The 25,909-nt window shown below is 42.4% G+C and overlaps 1 non-coding gene across 1 annotated transcript; it reads right to left on the bottom strand.

The window, feature by feature from the left end:
- Window positions 1–24,830: 24,830 nt before the first annotated feature.
- Window positions 24,831–24,968, bottom strand: LOC119931012. Its single transcript, XR_005451882.1, has one exon. It is a non-coding gene; the product is annotated as a small nucleolar RNA SNORA7 (small nucleolar RNA).
- Window positions 24,969–25,909: the final 941 nt, after the last annotated feature.

Here is a 25,909-nt window from a genome sequence, read left to right as displayed (position 1 = left end):
ATCACTAGCTCTCTCTTCTATTCCATAGGTTCCCCAGGAGAGTCTGTAACAAGTTTGGATAGTTTTTCAAACTCGAGCTGTTGTGAAAATTTCAACACCAGCTTCTAACTTTTTGAACAATATTGTCTTAGTCCATTGTTACTTATAAAGAGCCTCAGAAGCCTCCATTTCGGAAACAATGATGGGAGCTCCTTAAATACCAGATTATTTTCCAGGTTAAGCACCTCCAGGTCTGTAGGCTTTAACTAACAATAATAATAGCTGTTTCCAGTTACCAGAAGAAGAAATCAGGACAGAGACATTGAGCAATTTATCTAATTGACTAGAGGCAAACCTGACATGGGGATTCATTAGCTGCTGATTTTCCAGGTTCATCTGTATCCAGGACAACAGTGCTTTGCCAATTTTCTCCTGTGAACAACCCCTTCTAACCCCTGGCCAAATTAGGTGGACGCACTTCTCATTTTTAGGTTGGCTTCCGCTCCAGTCGTGCATTTTTTTTATTTATTAACTACCTCCTGAAATCCCGGTGCCCCAACATCTCTCCCTCTTGTCCACAAGGAGGTCAGGCATGAGTACCCCACAGTCTCCCTTTCACTTCCTAGCTCTCTCCTACCTACTTAACTATTCTCTCATCCTTCCTGGACACTTCTCAAAAAATCAACCTGCTGTTTTAAGTCTACCCGCCTCTACCACTGCCTCTGATCTCAACCCTTCTCATCTTCTAAAACTATTTTCACCCACTCTTCTTCCCTTTCTCATTGCCATTGTCAAACTTTCACTCTATAATGGCTCCTTCCATCATCTGCCTTCAAACACACCATATCCTAAAAAACCTTCTCTGGATCCCACTGCATCACCCAGCTATGACACCATCTTCCATTTCCTGTCAATAATAATAATAATAATAATGATAATAATGATTGCTGTACTAAGTGCTGGGATGGACACAAGCAAACTGGGTTTGACACAGTCCCTATCCCACATGGGACTCACAGTCATAAGCCACATTTTACTCATGAGATAACTGTGACTTGCCTAAGTCCCCACAGCAGACAAGTGGTGAAGCTAGAATTAGAACCCAGGTCCTTCTGACTCCCAGGCCTGTGCTCTACCCACTAGGCCATGCTGCTACTCCTCAAACAGGCTGTGTAAATCTGTTGCCTTCACTTGCTTTCCTCCAATCCCTTATTGACCCTCTACAGTCCAGTTTCTGACTACTTTACTCCACTCAGACTGCTCTCTCCGAGGTTACCGATGATCTCCTTCCTTACAGAATCTTACAGACTCTACTCCTTTCTAATTCTTCTCTAGGGCTCAACTGCCTGCCACACTGTGGACCATGTCTTTCTGGAGACACTATCTAACTTTAGTTTTACTGACACAATTCTCCCATGGTCTCCTCCTACCATTCTGACCAATTCTCAGTCTCCTTTGGCAGCTCTTCTTCTACCTCCCTCCCTCCGTCTGTGATTATCTCTCAAGGCTCTACCCTAGGTGAACTAAGACTTAATTTCCCCTTCTTCCTTCTGAGTCACCTATGCATTCAGATCTGGGCCCTTTAATAATAATGATGGTATTTGTTAAGCGCTTACTATGTGCCACACACTGTTCTAAGCACTGGCATAGACACAAGGCAATCAGGTTGTCCCACGTGGGGCTCACAGCTTTAATCCCCATTTTATAGATGAGGTAACTGAGGCTCAGGAAAGTTAAGTGACTTGACCAAAGTCACACAGCTGACAAGTGGTGGAGCTGGGATTTGAACCCATGACCTCTAACTCCCAAGCCTGTGCTCTTTCCACTAAGCCATGCTGCTTTAAATACTTGATATTCACCCCGACCTCTGCCCCACAGCACTTATGTACAGATCCATAGTTTATTTTAATGTCTCTCTAGACTGTAAGCTGCTTGTGGACAGGATTCATGTCTAGCAACTCTGTTGTATTGTACTCTCTCAAGCATTTAGTACAGTTGCCTGTCAACAATGTGCTCAAACAATACCACTAACTGAAGTTTTTTCAGTGGTATTTGTTAAGCCCTTACTATGGGTCAAGCACTGTTCTGAAACCTGGGTACATAGAGGTTAATCAGATCAGACACAGTTCCTGTCCCACATTGGACTCACAGTGGGAGAGAGAACGCTTATTGAATTCTCATTTTACAGCTGAGAAAATCGAGGCACAGAGAAGTTAAGTGACTTCCTCAAGGTCACACAGGAGTCAAGTGGCAGAGCTGGGGTTAGAACACAGGTTCTTTGATAACCAGGCCTGTGCTCTTTCCACTAGGCCTCACTTCTTGACAGATTGATTGATTTCTCCTTCCTGTGCTGCAGTATTATCCTACCTTAGGGATCACATTGGAGCTTCAGGACCCCTAAAGGGAGAACAACATCTCAAAACCTGCTGTCTAGCTGATTGTTTATCATAGTGATGAAAATCAAGTATTTCCTCCTCATAGCTGCTATTTCTGCTCTTATCAATACTCCCCGGGGAAACTAGGTCAGAGATGTGCAGATGGCCCCACTATACATGAAATATCTTTGGGAGGAGTTTTCCATTGAAGTTATCTTTTTTTTCCAGTGAAGCAATTAAGTTGATCAGTGGTGGTGAAGTGTAAAGCTAGACCAGAGCTATTTCCTGTCAAGAACTGCACTCCTTTTGAGGCTACATTTTCATAAGTTCCCTTAGCCACAGCAACTTCCTTTCATTTCTGAAACCTTTTTATTCCCCCTGTGGTATTTGTTAAGCACTCACAAAGTGCCAGGCACTATACTAAGCTCTGGGTTAGATACAAGTTTGTCAGTTTGGAAAAATATCCGTTACGCATGGGGCTCACAGTCTTTCTCCCCGTTTTACAGATGAGGTCACTGAGGCACAGAGAAGTGAAATCACTTGCCCAAGGTCACACAGCAGAAAAGTGGTGGAGCCAGGATTAGAACTCAGGTCCTTCTGACTCCCAGGCTCATGCTTTACCCACTAGACCACACGTGCTTGTTGTTGTCAACAGTAACAAAAGGAAGATTGTAATGGCTGTACAAACTGCAGTGCCCTACTCATGTGGTGAATTAACAGCTGGCTATTTTGTCCTTTAATTAAGTTGCAAGTGAAAATCTCCTCAAAGGTTCGTTGCTAGATCCAACTAAAAATAGAGTTCTTTTTTATCAGGGAAGAAGGGTGTGTGTGAAAAGGTTAGCCACTTTTCTGATTGAAGTTGCCTAAATTAATCTTGTTGGGAATCATCTTCTATGTCACCATTTTATCTGGCAAAGGAGCACAAAGCTGAAAAGCTAAACAGGCCAGCAAGCACTAATGGAGAGACAAAGCTGCTTCTTTTGACAGTTTGTTCATTCAACCCAGTGATTTGACAATATCCAGGAGAGTCAGCACAGTTTTCTTTCATCTTTGGTCTCTTTCCTCTCTAAAAAGTCACCTTATGTTTTTTTTTTAATGCAGAGGCTTTGAACTAGGAGGACCACATCCCCAGGGGACACTTCAAAGCACCATGGGGGCTTAGCCTTTATGGAGGGGTAAAATGAAATTCCTGTCTCATTTAGGGTCCAAGATTATCACGATTGCTATTATTATTATTGTTGTATTTATTAGGCACTTACTATGTGCCAAGCACTGTTCTAAGCACCGGAGTTAATACAAGCTAATCAGGCCAGACACAAACATGTCTCATATGGGGCTTGCAGTTTAAAGAGGAGGGAGGCAAGATAAGGCAAGGAGTCCAGAGAGCCCAGCAAGTACTGCAGCAAGTAGTTTGGCTACTCATGGCCTTCCCTTAGACTGGAAACAGAGAAAAACAGTGTGTCACACAAGATACACTTGAGTTCTTGTGGGCAGGGATTGTCACTGTTTTTTGTTGTATTGTACTTTCCCAAGTGCTTATTACAGTGCTGTGGTACACAGTAAGCACTTAATAAATATGATTGAATGAGTGAATGAATGATAGCAAAAAGTGTGGATCTCATTTTGTCAATCAATCGCTCAATCATGGCTGTTGCACAACCCTAGAGGATTTCTTCATCGGACTTCCTGGAGTCCCTTGCTCAGAACCTTTGTTTTTCCCTCACATGCCAGTGGGAAAACTTGTGCAACACCTGAGCTGAGGGACTCAGAGGTGGAAGCCATAGTGCAGGGTGGCTCGGGGCTGAAAATGATAAAAAAAGACATAAAAATGTCTGTAACCATACTGTAACCAGAGGCAGGTCAGCTGAAAATTGTAATGTCTAGGATAAATCAAAGTGACTGGATATCTTAGGAACAGGTGAGAAAATAAATTGTCTGAAATTTACCCTCTAAAACAGTTAGTACTGTGCTCTACGCACAGCAGTTGGCTCAGTGGAAAGAGCCCGGGCTTAGGAGTCAGAGGTCATGGGTTCTAATCCCGGCTCTGCCACTTCTCAGCTGTGTTTCTTTGGGCAAGTCACTTAACTTCTCTGTGCCTCAGTTCCCTCAACTGTAAAATGGGGATTAAGAATGTGAGCCCCACGTGGGACAACCTTGATTACCTTCTATCCCCCCAGTGCTTAGAACAGTGCTTGGCACATAATAAGCACTTAACAAATACCAACATTATTATTATTATTATTATTAAATAAGCTGATTGAACTGTGTTTGAGCCATTTATCTGTGTTGACTCCAGTGCATAGCTCAGTGCTTAATATGTTTAATTTTCACCTGTGCAGTTTTTTCCAGTGTTTAATACAGTGTTCCACTCACAGCAAAAGTGTAATAAATACCATTACTATTACTACTACCATGATAATTTCATTATTAGTATTATATTGATGTTGCCAATTCCAAGAGTTTGTGCCTCTGCTGGGAGCAGAACCACAAGTCACTCAACATCCTCTGAAACAGGAAATCAGTGACATGGCTGGGGCAGAGTCTCTAGCCTTTCCTTATGGTCATTAGTGCTTTGCTTCCTGAGCTCTGTGGGTAGTGGGTATTTGGAACTGCAAATGCTGGGTGAGTACCTGTAGAGGAGGCTAGGATGAGGGTGGGGGGCTGTGGGTGGGAGAGTAGAGCCTCAGATGGAAACATTGAGCATTTGGAGAAAACAGTGAATATCTCTATTCCCCTGAATTCCCAACTTGGGCTAGTTATACATTAGCAAAATGAAAAGAGATGAGGGATGAAGTTCCAGGCCAAAAGCAGGATGTTGGAAAGGGGTGTATGGCAAGGTAAACAAAACTGAGGAACCGCAGGTAGGTTGGCATTAGACGAGTGAAGTTTGCAGGCTAGATAACGAAGAGAAGAGAACCATCATGGGCTAGTGGAAAGAGCATGGGCCTGGGAATTGGAGGACCTAGATTCTAATTGTTACTCTGCCACAAGACTCTGCCAATTGTTTGCTGTGTGATCTTGGGCAAGTCATTTAATCTCTGTGTCTCAGTTACCTCAACTGTAAAATGACAATTAAATCCTATTCCTTCCCACTTACACTGGAGCCACATGTGGAACAGGGACTGTATCTAACTTGTTAAGCTTGTACTTTTCCCAGCTCTTAGTAAAGTGCTTGACACATAGTAAATGCTTACCAAATGTCATAAAAAAATTAAAAGGTTGTAGTAGGACTTCAGTGAGGTAAGATAGGATGGGGAGAACTGATTAAGTGCCAAATCATCTATGATGAGTTGAGTCTGTGCAGGCCAGATTTAAAATCTTTTTCTCCTTAATATTTTCAGTTCAAGAATTTGGGGGAAGATTCCCCAACTCTCTAAATCAACTGCTTGATACATTTATCTAGTTAACTCTGATAGTGTTGACCTGGCCTTTAAAGTTGAGATTGTCATGAACTTTGAAATAGCCTGAATTTATTCTCTGGGGAATATTGATCATTATCAATAATTCAATCAATGGTGTTTATTGAGTGCTTACTACTACCTTTACTAATAATAACAATTATGATATGTAAGATATGTAGGGGGAGGGAGTTCCAGGCCAGAGGCAGGACATGGGCAAGAGGTGTGAGGTGAGATACATAAAATCAGGGTAAAGCAAATAGGCTGTCATTACAGGAGTGAAGTTTGTAGGCTGGGTTGTAGTAGGAGGTCATCAAGGTAGGGTAGGATGGGGGAGCTGATTTAAGTGACAAATAATCCTTGATGAATTGTGGCTGGGCAGGCGAGATGTAGTTTTTGAGGAAAGGCTTTAAGGAAAATGTTCCTGTAAAAAATATCATTTAGGGCTCAAATTCATTCAGTCGTATTCATTGATCACTTACTGTGTGCAGAGCACTGTACTAAGCACTTGGGAGAGTACAATATAACAATAAGCAGACACATTACCTGCCCATAATGAGCTTTCAGTTTAGATGGGGACAGAGACATTAATAGAAATAAACAAATTACAGATATGTACTTAAGTGCTGTGGGGCTGGGAGGGGAGATGAATGAAGGGAGCAACTCAGGGCAATGCAGAAGCGAGTGGGAGATCTTCAACCGCTCACTCTCCATTGGTTCCTTCCCCTCTGCCTTCAAACATGCCCACGTCTCCCCCATCCTAAAAGAACCCTCTCTTGACCCCACCTCCTCTTCTAGTTATTGCCCCATCTCCCTCCTACAATTCCTTTCCAAACTCCTAGAATGAGTTGTCTACACCGGCTGCCTCAAATTCCGCAACACCAACTCTCTCTTTGACCCCCTCCAATCTGGCTTCCATCCACTACACTCCACCAAAACTGCCCTCTCAAAGGTCACCAATGACTTCCTTTTTGCCAAATCCAACGGCTCCTGCTCTATCCTAATCTTCCTCGACCTCTCAGCTGCCCTCGACACTGCGGACCACCTCCTTCTCCTCAACATGCTATCCAACCTTGGCTTCACAGACTCCGTCCTCTCCTGGTTCTCCTCATCTCTCTGGCCACTCATTCTCAGTCTCTTTTGTGGGCTCCTTCTCCCCCTCCCATCCCCTTACTGTAGGGGTTCCTCAAGGGTCAGTTCTTGGTGCCCTTCTGTTCTCTACACTCACTCCCTTGGTGAACTCATTCGCTCCCATGGCTTCAGCTATCATCTCTACGCTGATAACACCCAAATATACATCTTTGCCCCGCCTCTCTCTCCTTCCCTTCAGGCTCGTGTCTCCTCCTGCCTTCAGGACATCTCCATCTGGATGTCTGCCCACCATCTAAAACTCAATATGTCCAAGACTGCCTTATCTTCCCTCCCAAACCTTGCCCTCTCCCAGACTTTCCCATCACTGTAGGTGGCACTACCATCCTTCCCATCTCACAAACCTGCAACTTGGTGTCATCCTCGACTCTGCTCTCTTGTTCGCCCCACACATCCAATCCGTCACCAAAACCTGCTGGTCTCACCTTCACAACATCACCAAGAGATGTCCTTTCCTCTCCATCCAAACCACTACCTTGATGGTTCAATCTCTCATCCTATCCCTACTGGATTACTGCATCAGCCTCCTCTCTGATCTCCCATCCTCCTGTCTCTCCCTGCTTCAGTCTATACTTCACTCTGCTGCCCAGATTATCTTTGTACAGAAATGCTCTGGGCATGTCACTTCCCTCCTCAAAAATCTCCAGTGGTTGCCTGTCAACCTATGAGTCAAGTAAAAACTCCTCACTCTCTGCTTCAAGGCTCTCCATCACCTCGCCCCCGCCTACCTCACCTCCCTTCTCTCCTTCTACAGCCCAGCCTGCACCCTCTGCTGCTCTGTCGCTAACCTCCTCACTGTACCTCATTCTTGCCTGTCCCACCATCGACCCCCGGCCCACGTCCTTCCCTGGCCTGAAATGTCCTCCCTCCACACATCCGCCAAGTTAGCTCTCTTCCTCCCTTCAAAGTCCTACTGAGAGCTCACCTCCTCCAAGAGGCCTTCCCAGACTGAGCCCCCTTTTTCCTCCCCTCCTCCTCATCCCCCCCACCCTACCTCCTTCCCCTCCCCACAGCACCTGTATATGTTTGTATGGATTTATCACTCTATTTATTTTACTTGTACATATTTACTATTCTATTTATTTTGTTAATGATGTGCATATAGCTTTAATTCTATTTGTTCTGATGATTTTGACACCTGTCTACATGTTTTGTTTTGTTGTCTGTCTCCCACTTCTAGGCTGTGAGCCTATTGTTGGGTAGGGACTGTCTCTATATTTTGCCAACTTGTACTTCCCAAGCACTTAATACAGTGCTCTGTACACAGTAAGTGCTCAATAAATATGATTGAATGAATGAATGAAAAGAGGAAAGGAGGTCTTAATCGGGGAAGGACTCTTGGAGGAGATGTGCCTCCATCTGCCTGGAATGAACCCAACAGCAGGTTCCACCTCAGTTCCTGCAGTAAATGTCCTGAGCAGACAAGATGGAAGCTTTCAGAAACTAAGTAAACTCATGTCAGGGCTCCTGACATTAGCAGATAGTCCTGATTGACAGGTAGCATAATAACAGCCCTCCTCTCCCAGCCATCTTCCCTCTCTTGGCTATCCCGAGCTCCTAGCAACAAGCAAGCTGACCATTGAGTGAGGACTGCGGAAAGGGGTTGGGAGGAAAGCTCTGGACAACAGCTTTCATCGGTAGGAAAACCCACGAAAAGGCAAAATGAGACTCCAATCTCTCACAGAATTGCATCACCTCAGCCATAAACACTGGAATCTAACCCTGCTTATGCCAGCTGCCTGAGTCAAGAGTCACTAGTATGGAACACTGTCAGAATCTGTAACGTTTTTCAACTTCCACCACGCAGGGCCTGGCAGAGAATGTAACTCCTGGCTACATTTCTGACAAGTCAGTTTCACTGAACACCGAAACAATGGGTTTCTTCAATCCAGGCATAACATTCTTTGCCTCCAGGCTCTGAAGAACGATATCAAGTAGTTTGTAGGATAAGATGCCCTTGGCACAATTGTGATGAAAATCGTGTACGTGTCGGGGGTTTAGCCTGTAACAAGAGTCCTTGCACCTCTCCTGGAGTCTTGGAATCCCTTGGGTGTAGTAGGGTGGGACAGGGGTTGCAGGAAAGGCCTGAGATCAGATACTCACAGCATCCAGAGCCAGGTGTCAAAGGATTCCATGAGGCAGGCAGAAAGAGTAGAACTGTAACAAGAACCACTGTGGTATTCGTTAACCACTTACTATGTGCCAAGCACAATACTAAGTGCTGGTAATGATACAAGAAAATCAGGTGGGACACAGTCCCTGTCCTACATGGAGCTCACAGTCTAAATAGGAGGGAGAACTAGTATTAAATCCCCATTTTACAGTTGAGGAAACTGAGTTACAGAGAAAGTTAAGCAATTTGCCCAAGATTGCATGGCAGGCAAGTGGTGGAATAGGAATTCAAACCTAGGATCTCTTGACTCCCGGCTATTTCCTTTAAGCCACACAACTCCCCATAGAACTTGCACTATTCAAATGCCCTCCCCTCCACTCTCAAGCCTCCAGGGAGGAGTTCCAGTTTGCTCTCACCCAGCCTTCTCTCAGTACAAATTAAGGACAGTGTTTGTGGTGGGTGTGCAGTGTGCTGCAGGTACAGTTTAGTACAGTTTATCAGAAATATATTCTTTCTAGTAAATAGATTCTGAACGAATTATCAGATGAATAAAGTGTGTTGCATCTAGGTTTGCCAGAATATATCATTTCCACTTTGTCTGGAGTGTGACCTTAGGCAAGTAAATATAACTTCTTGTGCCTCATCTCCCTGGGGATAAAGACTGTGAACCCCACGTGAGACATCATCATCATCATCATCATCAATCGTATTTATTTAGCGCTTACTGTGTGCAGAGCACTGTACTAAGCGCTTGGAAAGTACAAGTTGGCAACATATAGAGACTGTCCCTACCCAACAGTGGGCTCACAGTCTAAAAGGGGGAGACAGAGAACAAAACCAAACATACTAACAAAATAAAATAAATAGAATAGATATGTACAAGTAAAATAAATAAATAAATAGAGTAATAAATATGTACAAACATATATACATATATACAGGTGCTGTGGGGAAGGGAAGGAGGTAAGATGGGATGGAGAGGGGGACGAGGGGGGGAGGAAGGAAGGGGCTCAGTCTGGGAAGGCCTCCTGGAGGAGGTGAGCTCTCAGTAGGGCCTTGAAGGGAGGAAGAGAGCTAGCTTGGCAGATGGGCAGAGGGAGGGCATTCCAGGCCCGGGGGAGGACGTGGGCCGGGGGTTGATGGCGGGACAGGCGAGAACGAGGTATGGTGAGGAGATTAGCGGCAGAGGAGCGGAGGGTGCAGGGTGGGCTGTAGAAGGAGAGAAGGGAGGTGAGGTAGGAGGGGGTGAGGTGATGGAGAGCCTTGAAGCCCAGGGTAAGGAGTTTCTGCCTGATGTGCAGATTGATTGGTAGCCACTGGAGACTGTGTCAAACCTAATCAGCTTGTATCTACCCCAGTGCTTAGTACAGTGCCTATCAATCAATCAATAAACCAATCATATTTATTGAGCACTTACTGTGTGCAGAGCATTATGCTAAACATTTGGGATAGTACAATATAACAGTGTAACAGACACATTCCTAGTCAGTCAGTAATTCTTATTTATTGAGTGCTTACTGTGTGCAGAGCTCTGTACTTAGCTCTTAGGAGAGTATGATAGAGCAACACAACAGACACATTCACTGCCCACAACCTCACGATGAGCACATAGTAAGTGCTTAACAAATACCATAAAAAATATTTCCACCTCTGTTCATGCAGTCACATGATTTACTGGATTATGCCCTGGATCATGTCTACCAGTTGTATTGTGTACTCTCCCAAGTGCTCAGTAAAGTGCTCTGCTTAGAGTAAGGTCTCAATAAATACAATTGATTGATCAAAATGCAGGACCCCAATAAATGATTGGATAAGTATCAGGGAGGACAGCCTGAGCTTAAGTTATCTGAGTGGCTCAAGAGTACTTTGATTAGGAAATTTCTCTGCTTAAGACTCTGGCTTTGGGAGTCTGAACTAGTTCTCCATGAGATTTAGGTGCTAAAAAAAATGCTTTGCAGCACTTTTACAGAAATAAATCAGGGCCCATGAAGCAGTGGATTTTTCAAAGCAAGGCTATTTTCCTAACCATCAACAGCTCTACTCCACAAATATTCAGAGTCCTCTGAGGCACTGCAGCTTCAGAGGGAGTCACTTGATTGTTGGCTCCTGAGCCTGCAGTATTCTTTACCTGCAGCCAAATGGCAAATTCTCTCCCACCTTTTAAAACATCAAAGAAAATTAGAACTACAATTTCTTGCCTTTCTTACACATGTTCAGCTAGCAGTAAAAACAAATGAAGATCAAACACAAATGGCAATTACTCTTCAAAGAGAATTAACTGTTTATGTGACTGAATGATGACTCAATGGTTGAGCAGGAAATCCTTTTACTACTATTATAATACACCTGGGCTTTTTACAATGCGGAGGCCACTATTAGCCTACTGGAGAAATTGCCTTTAAAAGCCTCCATTTCTGTAGTTTGATTATATTTCACTCCATTTTTGAATTGTGTGTGGAGTGGCACCCTCAGTAGTGAAACTGGGTAAATGGTATTTATTGAGCACTTTCTGTGTGCAGAGGACTGTAGTGAGCACTTGGGAAGAGTACAGTGCAACAGAGTTGATTGACATGATTCCTGCCTGCAAGGAGACATACATTACAATAAATTAGGGAGGAGTGCATAAATGCTGTGAATTTGAGGGTGGGGTGACTATCAAGTGCTTAAAGGGTACAAATCCAAGTGCATAGGTGATACAGAAGGGATGAGGAGTAGGGGAAATGAGGGAAGGCCTCTCAGAGGGAGGTGTGATTTTAGTAAGACTTTGAAGGTGGGAATAGGAGTGATCTGTCGTTTATGAAGGTGAGGGAGGATGTGAACAAGGAGTTGGTAAGAAGATAGATAAGAATGAGGTGCAGTGAGTTAGACTGGTGTTAGAGGAGTAAAGTATGTGCATGGGGTTGTAGTAGTAGAAGAGTAATAGTAGTAGTAGAGAAGCAATGTGGCTTAGTGGAAAGAACACAGGCTTGGGAGTCAGAGGTCATGGGTTCTAATCCCATCTCCGCCATCCATCAGCTGTGTGACTTTGGGCAAGTCACTTGACTTCTCTGTGCCTCAGTTACCTCATCTGTCAAATGGGGATTAAGACTGTGAGCCCCACATGGGACAACCTGATTACCTTGTATCGACCCCAGTGCTTAGAACAGTGCTTGGCACATAGTAAGCGCTTAACAAATGCCATCATTATTATTATTAGTAAACCAGTGAGGAAAGGTAGGAGGGAGAGAGCTGAGTGCTTTAAAGTTGCTAGTAGCAGGTTTCCATTGATGTGGAGATGGATGGGCAACCATTAGAGGTTCTCGAGGAGTGGGGAAACATGAACTGATAGGGGATAGGTGGTATATGTTGCCAACTTGTACTTCCCAAGCACTTAGTACAGTGCTCTGCACACAGTAAGCACTCAATAAATATGATTGAATGAATGAATGAATATGAGCATGTTTGAAAGCAATGGGGAAAGATTTATTGGGAACTGAGAAGTTGAAGATGGCTGTCAGGAAAGGAAGAGGGGAAGTGGCAAATGTTTTGATAAGATATGAAGGGATGGGGTTGAAGGTGCAGGTGGAGGGTGTAGATTGTGAGAGGAGGCAGGAGATCTCTTGGGCTATTACTGGGAAAGATTAGAGAGCCTAAGAGGCAGCGGAGGAGGGAGGAACTAGAGAACAGGGGAGATTTTAGGGAGATTATTCCTAATTATTTCAATTTACCAATAAAGTATGTGGCAAGGTCATTAGGAGCAATAGATAGGGAGTGAAGGAGACAGAAGATAGGCCACAAGAGGTTTGAGGAGGGTGTTTAAAGTCTGAGACAGCTGTCATGGGCAATGGGCGTGGGAGTCAATGTGGATGTAGAAATACTGTTGGCAGGTGGAGGAGAGGGCAGGGTAGAGCAGGTGGGGATAAACTGAGATGGAGGAGCCTGGCTTGTTATCTAGATTCCTGCGATCAGCTCTCCAGAACTGGTGCACAAGAATAGAGGAAGCATACTGTGAAGGTGATCAAGGGTTGTGAGTTGGTGGTATGAGATTGACGAAAGGATAGGGGAATGAGGGAACTGAGTTCAGTGGAGAGGGCAGTGTTGAGGGCATGGATTTGTATGCCAAGTGAAGGCAGTTTGGTAGGGAGACTAAATAATAAATTGAGAGAATAATGAATTGAGGGGGAAGTGTGGTGGAAATCATTCCTTAATGTGATTGAGGAGGAGTTTCTGCATTCAGTGAATTTATCTTCTAGTCTTACTTGTTTTCTGAAATTTAAACACTCATCTGGAAAAACTGCTGGATACAGAGAATTCTAAATAGAGTGCTAATTGAGGATGTCTAATTAAAGATGCATTTTAAAGCCCAGAAAATATATTCTATCAAGTATCTATCTTATGACCGATGACTTCAAGAAGAGATACCCAAAATATAATTCAAGGAGAAAGCAAGGCATTTTATTTCTGGTGTAATATCGGAAGAGTGGGGGTTTGTTTATTATTAATGGATCCCCTTCCCATAGAATGATGGGCCCCTATTGAACATGCAGGGATTACAGTCTCTGACCTCTGAAAGCTTGCATGACAAACAATGTCACACATATTTGACAAAATTCACATATAATAGTAATTGTGGTATTTGTTAAGTGATTACTATGTGTCAAGCACTGTACTAAGCACTGGGGTAGATACAAGGTAACTAGGCCTGACATGGTACTCACAGTCTAAGCAAGAGGGTAAGAATGGGTATTGAATCTCCATTTTGCAGACAAGGGAACTGAGGTACATAGAAGTTAAATAAGTTTCCCAAAGTTACAGAACAGGTATGTGGCAAAGCTGGGATTAGAACCCAGGTCCTCTGACTCTAAGGCCTGTGCTCATTCCACAATGCCTTGCTGTTTTCATGCTGTTTTGCCACACTAAATACCACACTAAAATGGCATGAGAAGCAGCATAACTTGGTGGAAAAAGTGCAGGCCTGGAAGACAAAAGACCTGAGTTTTAGTTCTGACCCTATCCCTTTCCTGCTATGGGACTGTGGGCAAGTCATTTAATTTCTCTGTGCCTCAGTTTCCTCATCTGTAAGAAGGGGATTGAATACCTGTTCTCCCTCCTACTTATAATGCAAATGTCAAGTGGGACAGACACTGTGTCTGAATCGATTATCTTGCATTTGCCCCAGCACTTAGTATGATACTTGGCACTTAAAAATGCTTAACAAATACCACAATTATTTCATATACTGATAAATTGGTATAGACTAGTTTCATTCTTGATTTCTTTGTTTCTATTTTTTTCTTTTCCAATTATTCTAGCTTAAGCAACTACATTTTAAGGGGACGACTCTTACTAGTCGCAGAGACTCTCTTTGGCCTTGAGACAAGGGGGAGGGGCCAAGAATGGGAGAGGTTTGGGGTTGTACAGAGGGCTGGGGAAAGGAGAGCAGAGAAGGAAGGTAGACTGTTAAAAACAATTCAGTGATTTCCATGGGCAACAGCTGGCAGCCAGCAGAGGAGCTCTGTGGTGCCAGCCATTGACAGCTCACTGGCCTTGCCTTTGATCCTTAAGAATGACACCCGGGTAAATAAGTTTTTGAATAAGAAAAGAAAAAGTCTAACTATTGGAGCCTCATTCTGATGCCAGTACAGTTTGGAAGAAATAAGATAAAATATGTTGTAGAAACTTTTCAATGGAGTGGTTTAAGTTCGGTCAGAGTAACCATTTGTTTCCTTCATCTAAGTGAACATGATGTTGCTTATGCAAATACATTCTGAGAAACTCAAAGCCTGCCTCCCATATCTTCCCAGGAGAATACCTCTTCATTGCTTGTGGATTCTGGAAACCGCAGAGGTTGGAGATGAAAGACCATTGTCTTTCTTCCCTGCTACTGCTGTTGAGAAAAGCACCATGGTAACTACCGCCTTCCCGCCCGTTACCGAAGGTTCCCGCTCCCAGCATGCTCCATGAATGTCCAGCCGGGGATTAAAGTTGCTCCTTCATGCTTTCAGACTCCTCTATTGCCACTGAGAAAAGTGCATGGGAACCATCGCCTTTCCTCTGTCATTGAGGATCCCTATTCCTGGCATTCTCCATGCATGCCAGATTGGGGATAAAACCTGCTCCACACACTCTCAAACTCCCCCTTCACTCCCGAGACTCTGAGCCTATTTTGTATATTTGTTTGTGTGGTTTTAATATTTCCTCACTCTTGATGTGTCTTTCTCCAATCCCTTCTCTCATAATAATAATAATGATGATGGTATCTGTTAAGTGCACACTATATGCCATGCACTGTTCTAAGCATTGGGATAGATACAAGCTGATTAATCAGGTTGAACACTGTTCCTGTCCCACATGGGGCTCACATTCTTCATCCCCATTTTACAGATGGAGGAACTGAGGCACAGAGAAGTGAAGTGACTTGCCCAAGGTAACACAACAGACAAATGGAAAAGCCGGGATTAGAACCAGGTCCTTTTGACTCCCAGACCCGGGCTGTATCCACTAGGCCATGCTGTGCCCCTTAAAGTCTTAGACTGTGAAAGCACCCCAACTCCGAGAGATAGAGACCATGTCTAATTCCCACCTGTATATTTTCTCTCAGTGTTCTATGCACAGTAAGTGCTTAATAAATACTGTTACTACTACTACTGTTGCTACTACTGCTAAGCCTCTCCTGGAGTGGAAATAGAAGTCCCTTTTTACAGGGTTCTGGGTAAGATTCTTCCTGAAGGCTAGTTCAATTTATTTGGAAAGACCATGTTTAACAAGTCTCACTGAGACCCAATAACATGCTTCTGCCCAGCAGATTTCTGTTAAATCACCTTCATAAAAGGTCACTGGGCTTTATGACTCTTTCCCAGAAGAAGACACCTGTGCTGCAGGTAGAATGACTACTGGTGGCCTTGGCCAATTCAGGACAAGGAGGCACATCTGACATTGCACTTGCTGTGCCAGACAGGCAGCCTAATATGAAAACATTACATGTGCCATTTTGCAAAGCACACTGATTTTTGCATGATTCAAGAGTATTTTCTAAATGAGTCCTCTGGAAGCCTCAGTTCCTTCAGCACTTTCATGTTCGTCACCCAAATTTTCCCACTCTCTTCTGTGTCACCCTTGTATGTGGTTTTGCTCCCTTTATTCACTCCTCCCTCAACCCCACAACACTTATGTATATAACCATGATTTATTTATTAATATTTATGTCTGTCTCTCCCTATAGTCTTTAAGCTCATCGTGGGCAAGGGATCATGTCCACCAACAACTCTGTTATATTGTTCTCTCCCAAGCTCTTAAGACACTGTAAGTGCTCAATGAAGAAGATTGGTAATTGAATGAAATATGAACTAAGCTGCTCTGTTCTGCAGAACCCCACGTCAAGAGCTATGTTTAAAGAAGGCTCAGTGCTAAAGATTTTTTTTTTAAATAGACATAACAGGGTCATTGGTATCAGACATGGGATCTATTACTGACTAAATGAAACATGGACTGTCTTTTGAAAATCTGGAAAAAACTGGTTGGGCTCCTTGGGATTCAGGGTGAGTTGAAAGTGGACACATGTTCTGTGTCCCTCTGCAGTTCTGATACCTCCTCAGAAAACAGGACCAAGAGCCTAAGTAAAGAATTGATTAACAAGATGCTGGTTTGAACAGCCCTGCATACATTTTCTTCTCTGCTACCTAGGTTCCTACTGGGTATGGTGTGCAACACATTCTGAAGTAGTAATGGTGGTAGCAGTAGTCACAGTACTAGTAACAGTAATAATAGCAGTAGTGGTAATAGTACTACTACTAGTAGTAGTATTGATGTAGTAGTAGAAAAGTAGCAATAGTAGTAGTAATATTACTAATAATAGTAGAAGTAATAGTAGTAGTAGTGATAATCAATCAATCAATCAACAGTATTTATTGAGCACTTACAGTGTGTGAAGCATTATACTGAGTGCTTGGGAGAGTATATTACAAGAGAGTTGGTAGAAAGATTCCCTGCTTACAATGAGAAGCAGCATGGCTCAGTGGAAAGAGCACGGGCTTTGGAGTCAGAGGTCATGGGTTCAAATCCCAGCTCTGCCAATTGTCAGCTGTGTGACTTTGGGCAAGTGACTTAACTTCTCTGTGCCTCAGTTACCTCATCTGTAAAATGGGGATTAAGACTGTGAGCCCCATGTGGGACAACCTTGTATCCCCCCCAGTGCTTAGAACAGTGCTTTGCACATAGCAAGTGCTTAACAAATACCATTATTATTATTATTATTATTATTATTATTATTATTATTAATGAGCTTAGAGTCTAGAGGAATAGTAGTGGTGGTAATAAGTAATAGTTGTTGTTGTTGTTGTTGTAGTAGTGGTATTAGGGTGAGAATTGTACCCAGTCTTTGGCCCTCTAGGGGCTGTCAGTGTAAGAATGAGATGGGGAGGGGTTTGGCAACAGACATGGCGACAGACACATAGGAAAAATGAAATAATTTAGTTACCCAAACTACATAACAGACAAGTTAAGAGTCCACCAAGTATGGTGGTAAAGGAGACCGGTAGGGGCCCAAAGGTGGTGTCACACAGGTTTTCATACAGAACAATTTAAGGTCTAAGTGAGCACAGCACAGGGCTGGTGTGTGCCTCCGTGCCACATTCGTCACCATCTATAGATCTATTTCTTCACTCTGACCTACTATAGAAAGCAGTGCACCCCCTGTTCTCTAGACTATAAGCTTGTTGTGGGGGAGGATTGAGTCTATAAACTCTGTTACAGTGTACTCTCCCAAGGTGCTCTGCACACAGTAAGCACTCAATAAATATGATTGATTAATAAATACCACTATAATTATTTTTATTACTGTTACCCTTCTCTCCCTCCTCATTTCACCCAGAATCTGGAGGAGGCATAAGGAGAGACGGGACAGGACTAGAGACAGTTTATACAGGAGAATGTTTAACTTTCACAGTGTCATTCCTAGACTGTAAGCTTGTTGGGGGAAGGGATGGTTTCTACCAACTCTGTTGTACTGCACTTCCTAAGTGCCTAGTACAGTGTACTGCACACAGTAAATGCTCAATAAATTCCATTGATTAATTGACTGACTGATTTAGTAACAACCTCTACAAACATGAAAGGGATTTCCTTTTCCTCAAAGACTATTTTTTTGTATGCATTTCCTAGGGATTGCGTCTACCTACCCGAGTGTACTTAGAGCTAAGCCATATAGGGTTACTGATAATGGAAAGGTCTAAGCTGAAGCATCAGGTAAAGTTGATTAACCTGTGCTGGGCAACAGTGGCATAGTAAAAGAGTCAAAGGCAGATGATTAAATAATCAAACTGTTGATCAAAGACTACGGCAGAGACTCAGGTTTTTACTGCACCGAAGAAGACAGTGGTAAACCACTACCGTATCTTTACCAAACAACACTATGGATACACATACCAGAACAACTTTATGACAGAAGATGGGATGTTCCAAAGAGGGCCTGTCCATGGAGTCGCTATGGGTCAGAAATGACTTGACAGCATTTGAAGAAGACCCAAGTATACTCTTCCAAGTGCCTAATACAGTGCCTGAACAGAGTAGGTGTTTAATAAATACCATTGATTGAATGAAAATGGAAAAAGTAGACATTCAAGATATTATCCCTCTTTAATCACCATTAGAAAATGGAAAGCTCAGGCAGATTTAAATCACTAATAAATCAGGAACTTGGAAAAGCAACACAGATTACTTTAATTCAGTGCTCCACCACCTAAACTCTTAGAGTTTAGAATACCTACAATTTTTGGTTCTGCTTCCTCCAATCTAACTCTGTCTCACCTCTTAACAGTTTTTAAATGTAATCTATCCTCACACCTACAAATACCAGTAAGTGATCTGTAATGCATGCTATTTTTTGTTACCATAAGGTTTTCTCTTTTTTTCTCCAGCAGTTAATTAACAGAATTCCCCATGAGCTTGGATATTTCCAACAAGTGAACTCTTGGACATCTGATTCTTTAGCCATATCCCTGTACGTGTGGAATTCAGAAAAAAATTGACTCTGGGAGGAGAGGTCAGTATAGTTAGGTATTTGAAGAATGAAGTCTTCTCTTTCCAATAGCAAAGGTCATTTTCTTCTGCCTTGTGGTTAATGGATGCCCTTCCAAGATATTAGGCAGAGGGAAGGCTGCTTCACCTTAACAGCAAGGTGAAGTGTACAAAGCTGTCCATCAGGTTTTGGCAATGGAACTTCTGATAGGGAGACATTATCCAGATAGAAGCTCCTCTCTATTGGCTTAAAGGTTTTCCACTAGCTCTTTCTTTCTGACCTTATGGACATAACTGTAAATTTATATATTATAAATTGCTTATTTATTCATATTAATGTCTGTCTCCCCCTCTAGATTGAATGTTCCTTATGGGCAGGGAAAGTGTCTGTTAATTCTGTTGTATTGTACCTTCCCAAGCACTTTGTTCAGTGCTCTGCATATAGAAAGTGCTCAATAAACATGATTGATTGACGTATCCTCTCCTCATCCACTATACCCTAACTGAACTTCATTCTCCACTCTCCCATTTCTGCCTACTGTTCACATAATAATAATAATAACGACATTCATTAAGTGCTTACTATGCGCAAAGCACTGTTCTAAGCGCTGGGGAGGTTACAAGATGACCAGGTTATCCCATGGGGGTTCACAGTCTTAATTCCCATTTGACAGATTAGGTAACTGAGGCTCTGAGAAGTTAAGTGACTTGCCCAAAGTCACACAGCTGACAATTGGCAGAGCATCTTTCTCCCTGCCTGCATCTCCCAATCGCTTTCAGATCCAGCAGACTGTATTCTACCCCATCTATGGGCAGGGAACATGTCTACCAACTCTGGGATATTGTACTCTCCCAAATGCTTAATACACAGTAAGCACTCAATAAATACAATTTATTGATTGATCTTCAAAGTGCTCCTGAAAACCTACTTCCTCCAGGAACCCCCCTCCTCCCTCAATTAATTACAATTTCTCCAGTTCTCCAGTAGACTTTGAAATCATTATCCCCATTTCTTTTCCATTTGGATAGGGAAAGTTCTGGCAGATTTAAATCACCAGTAAATTAGGATTTAGGAAAGCAACACAGAATATTTTATTCTAATTCTGTGCTTAAACCATCTCAACTCTCAGAGTTTAGAGCACTTAGCACTTATAGTTCCATGTTGTAATGCTTTCTTAAATCTAAATTTGACTCACTTCTGTTCAGTTTTGAAATGAAATTTATCCTCACACATATTATTCTCAGTAAATGGTTTGTAAATATATGCTATTTTTTTTTATCATAATGATGGATGCCCATTCCAACTCTCATCTTTAGTATGTATACATTAATTTATTTAAGCAATCTTTCATCCATTATTCTGTAGTCTTGTTATTCCATACTCTTGTTATGTGCCCCCTGCCTGGAATACACTTCCTCTTTAAATCTACCAGATAGCAGCTCTCCCGATCTTCAAAGCCCTTCTAAAACCCCACTTACTCCAGGAAGTTGTCCCTAATTAATTCGCAACACTCCAAGTAGTATAAATCACACAGCTTCTCCCTTTAAAATGTATGTATTTATACCCATAATTAGCCCATATGCATGTAGGAATATTCAATTATATATTCAATCAATAGGTCAATCAATATTTATTGAACAACAATTGTGAGCAGAGCACTGTACTTAGACTTTTTGACAATACAATAGAGTTTCTAGACATAATCCCTGCTCTCAAAAAATTTGCAATTTTTCAGGGGAGAGAGTCACAAAAATGACTTTTGGATACAAAGAAGGAAAAGTGGAGATGTAGGTGAGTGTGTTTAAGAAATAGTATGTATGAAATGATATATACAGAAGTGCTGTAAGTGGTTGTAAGAAAATACACAATTATCAGAGTGTTGAGGTGGTAGTTAGGGGTAAGCAGCATAGTCTAGTGGATAGAGAATAGTTCTGGGAGTCAGAAGTGTCTGGGTTGTAATCCTGGCCCTGCCACTTGTCTGCTGTATGACTTTGGACAAGTCACTTAACTTCTCTGTGCCTCAGTTACTGCATCTGAAAAATGGGGATTAAGATTGTGAGCCCCATGTGGAACATAGACTGTGTCCAACCTGATTACCCTGTATCTACCCCAGCACTTAGTGCAGTGTCTGGTATGTAGTAAGCATTTAACAAATACCATAAAAAGAGAAAAAAAATAGATTGAAATACTCTTGAGAGCAATGATCATGTAAACTAATTCTATTGTATTCTCCCAAATACTTAAAACAGTGTTCTGCACCAACAGCAGGTTCTCAGTATAAATGCTATTTATTGATTGAGAAGAGATAATCAGGGAAGTCCTCTTGGAGGAAATGAGATTTCAGAAGGGCTTTGAAAATGTGGGGATCTGTGGTTTAGGAGATTTAAAGTGTGGTGGTGGTTTTACTAGGCAGAAGGGAAGATACAAGCAAGGAGTCAGAGGTAGGGGAAATGAGAATGAGCCACAGTAAATGATGTTAGCATGAAAGGAACAAAAATTAAGAGCTGGGATGTAATGGGAGAAGAGAGTGGCTAAGTAGCAGAGAGAGAGTTGTTAGAGTGTTTCAGTGCCAGAGCTAGGAGTTTTTACTTGATGTGGAGAGAATGGTTTTAGGGGAATAGTGAGGAGAGCAGAATGACATTTTAAGCAGCACGGCCTAGTGGATTGAGCACGGGCTTGGGAGTCAGAAGGACCTGGGTTCTAATTCCAGCTTTGCCACTTGTCTGTTCTGTGATCTTGGGCAAGTCACTTCCCTTCTCTGAGCCTCAGTTACCTCATCTGTAAAATGAGGTACTAAGATTGTGAGCTCTACTTGGGACAGGGACTCTGTCTAACCTGATTTGTTTGTATCCACCTTTAGTACAGTGCCTGGCACATAGTAAGTGCTTAACAAATACCTCAATTATTATTATTTTAAGAAAATGATCTGAGCAGCAGAATGATGTTGGACATAGAGAGAGAGAGAGAGCCAGAGAGAGAGGGAGAGGGAGAGAGAAATGGAAAGGAAGAAAAAGAGAAATAGATTGGAAGCAGGGAGCTCAGCATGGAGGCTGAAGCAGTACTCAAGTCGGGATTAAACAAATTCCTGGATTGGTATGAGGGATATTCAGATGGATTGGAGGAGCAGATCCTGGAAAGGATGTGGAGGAAAAATCAACAGGATTTAGTGACAGACTGAATGTGGGGGTTGAAAGAGATGGGGTAGTTAAGTATAATTCCAAGGTTATGGGTTTGGATTGGTTTAGAGTCTTTCATGGATTAAAGAACCACAATATAACAGTAGAGGGAAAGTTAGGATTGTTAGATGATACGTCCCTAACTATTTGGTTGGATTCAATGAGAAGAAACATTACACTCTAACTCTGTGTATCCTTCGGCCACTTTTGGAAATGGACTCCTGGCCTGGTTGGATCATTGGACTAACCCAGTAACGGCACTGTTTATGAATTTGCCATTTCTACCAAATGTTTTCTCTCCATCTCAGATTATGGCCTTAAATGATGATGATGATGATGATGGTATTTGTTAAGTGCTTACTATGTGCCAAGCACTGTACTAAGAAGCAGCATGGCCTAGTGGAAATAATAATAATAATAATAATTATTATTATTATTAAGTTCTTGCTATATGCAAAGCACTGTTCTAAGCACTGGAGAGGTTACAAGGTGATCAGGTTGTCCCACGGGGGGCTCACAATCTTCATCTCCATTTGACAGATGAGGTAACTGAGGCCCAGAGAAGTTAAGTGACTTGCCCAAAGTCACACAGCTGACAATTGGTGGAACTGGGATTTGAACCCATAACCTCTGACTCCAAAGCCTGGGCTCTTTCCCCCGAGCCACGTAACATGGGCCTCAAAGTGAAAAGCCCTGTGTCCTAATCCTGACTCTGCCACTTACCTGCTGTGTGATCTTGGGCAAGTCACTTAATTTCTCTGTGCCTCACTTCCCTCATCTGCAAAATGGGGATTTTAATATCTATTATCCCTCGTACTTACTCTGTGAGCCCTATGTGGGAGCTGATTATCCTATACCTACCCCAGTGCTTAGTGTAGTGCTTAACATATTCATTCATTCATTCAATCATATTTATTGAGCACTTACTGTGTGCAGAGCACTGTACTAAGCGTTTAGTAGGCACTTAAGAAATACCACAATTATTAGCAAGATTAAGCCAATACAATACTTGAGCAGGTTGAAAAGCTTCAATATCTTTTTTGTATCTGCGATTATAATACCATATCTCCAATGCTTTGGGCAATACTTAGGGAATGGCCTGTAGTCTAGACTCTTCTGGAGGTGAGGGCATCTCTCTGAAATAAAAAACAACTGGTAATAATAATAATGATAGCATTTATTAAGCACTTACTATGTGCAAAGCACTGTTCTAAGCGCTGGTAAGGCATGCAGCGGAATGCGTTCTCTTTGGTAGGACCTGATTCATATAGACAGGGACCGTTTCTGACCTGCTTATCTTGTTACTACCCCAGTGCTTAGTACAGTGTCTGGAAAATAGTGAGCCCTTAACAAAAACCATTATTATTATTATTATTATTACTACAAAAAAAGGAGCAATTACATGACAGAATTAAATATCTTCAATAATAAGATGTAATAAGATGTACTTCAATGTAAGATGTACTAAGCCTTGGGGTGGGTAAAAACAAATCACAATGGACACAGTCCCTGTCCCACACAGGGCTCACACTTAATCCCCATTTTACAGAAGAGGTAACTGAGGCACAGAGAAGTGAAGTGACTTGTCCAAGGCCACACAGCAGACAAGTACAGAGCTGGGATTAGAACCCATGACCTTCTGACTCCCAGGCCCATGCTTCATTCGCTATACCATGCTCCTTTCCAAAATACAGAGTCTTTCGAGCTGAATCAATCCAGTGACTTAAGGATTCATCAAATTCATCAACCATCATTTAGAGATTGATGCTTTGTTGCCACCACATTTTGCCTTGCAGACAGACCAAAGTCATGCTGGCCTTTTTTGATTTAGAGGATATCTATTTTATCATACATTTTATTTCTAGTTGCAATTCAGGGATATCCATCAAGCAGTGCTTTCACTGTAATCCTGTCTTCTCCCTCCCTTACAGGCATATTGTTTGGATCGATATATGTGAAGTGCTTGGAGAAAAGAGGACAGGTGTTATATAAATTCAAGGTTATTATTGTTGTAATAGAATTTTATTATTCTTCTGACATGCAAGTGGAGAAACACTTTATGCCCAATTGCTTGCATGGTAGTTAAATAAATCATCTTAACTTGTAAACTTGATGAAAAATATAATTTCTAAAACAAGGGATATTTCACTTACTTTCAAATTTATTTTGCTTTTTATTTCTGTATTACAATCCATCCAGGTTAACTATGTTATTTTTATTTGAAGTTTCTTCTCATCACTTTCTTCAGAGTGTACTGAGCACAGGTGGTGTGCAAGAGAGATCTACATAATAGGCTTAATTTCAGACTTAACCGCATAAGCTCATAAGCAACCCAATTCCTAGATCAAATCCGTGATCCTCCACAGCCAATGGTTCTGCTTCTAACAGTGGCCAGAGGATACTTGGAGAAGCCATGAGATGGTTCTTGTCTTGCTTTAGTCTTTTGAGTCATCTCCGACCCATAGCGACTTCATGGACACATCTCTCCCAGAATGCCCCACCTCCACCTGCAATCATTCTGGTATCCATAGAGTTTTCTTGGAAAAATATGAAGTGGTTTACCATTGCCTTCTTCTGTGCAGTGAACCTGAGTCTCCGCCCTCGACTCTCTCCCGTGCCACTGCTGCCCAGCACGGGTGAGTTTTGACTTGTAGCAGATTGCCTTCCACTCGCTAGCCACTGCCCAAGCTAGGAATGGAATGGGTATACCTCTGCTTGACTCTCCCTTCCTAAACAGAGACTGGTAAAGTCCTGGAAACTTTCCAGCTGCAATCCTGAGAGGGTATGAGGTGGTTATCCTGCTTATATCTATGCTGTCAGTCCAAACCTTCTACCAGACTGGATCACCTATGGGTAGGAGGATTTGCAGGAGTCCATTGAGCCCATTGACAAGTCAGCAAGCACTTAGTAAAGTGCATTGCACCCAGTGTGTGCTCAGTAAATACTACTACTTCTATTACTACTGATAGTACTACTACTACCACTATTACTAACAATCAATCAATTGAATTTATTGAGCACTTACTCTGTGCAGAGCACTGTACTAAGCACTTGGGAGAGTACAATACATCAGAGTTGTTAGACATGTTCCCTGCCCTCAGTGAGAGACGAGTTTACGGTCTTATTACTACTACTACTACTATTGCTACTACTACTATTACTACTACTACTAACTACCACTATTACTGTTATTGTTACTACTATTACTATTAATAATAATAATTGTGGTATTTGTTAAGTACTTACTATGTGCCAGACACTCTAGAGGATACAAATAAATTGTGTTGGACACAGTCCCTATCCCCATGGGGCTCACAGTCTTAATCCTCATTGTACAGATGAAATAATTGAGGCACAGCAAAGTGAAGTGTCTTGCCCAAGGTCACACAGCAGACAAGTGGCAGAGCCAGGATTAGAACACAGGCCCATACTCTGTCAATTAGGCCACACTACTTTGAGTGATGAAACCACTAAAAAGCACCTAGAGATCCAGCATGTGAAGCAGCATGGTTTAGTGGCAAGAGCATGGGCTTGGGAGTCAGAGGATGTGGATTCTAATCCTGGCTCTGACACTTATCTGTTGTGTGACCTTGGGCAAGTCACTTTACTTCTCTTTGCCTCAGTTACCTCATCTGTAAAATGGGGATTAAGACTGTGAGCCCAAAGTGGGAAAACCTGATTACCTTGTATTTACCAGTGTTTGGAACAGTGCTTGGCACATATTA

This window comes from Tachyglossus aculeatus, chromosome 7 (assembly GCF_015852505.1).
Source record: "Tachyglossus aculeatus isolate mTacAcu1 chromosome 7, mTacAcu1.pri, whole genome shotgun sequence".
NCBI classification, from domain to species: Eukaryota; Metazoa; Chordata; class Mammalia; order Monotremata; family Tachyglossidae; genus Tachyglossus; species Tachyglossus aculeatus.
The sequence above is the reverse complement of the archived record's forward strand: the minus strand, read 5'-3'. Positions and strand labels throughout refer to the sequence as shown.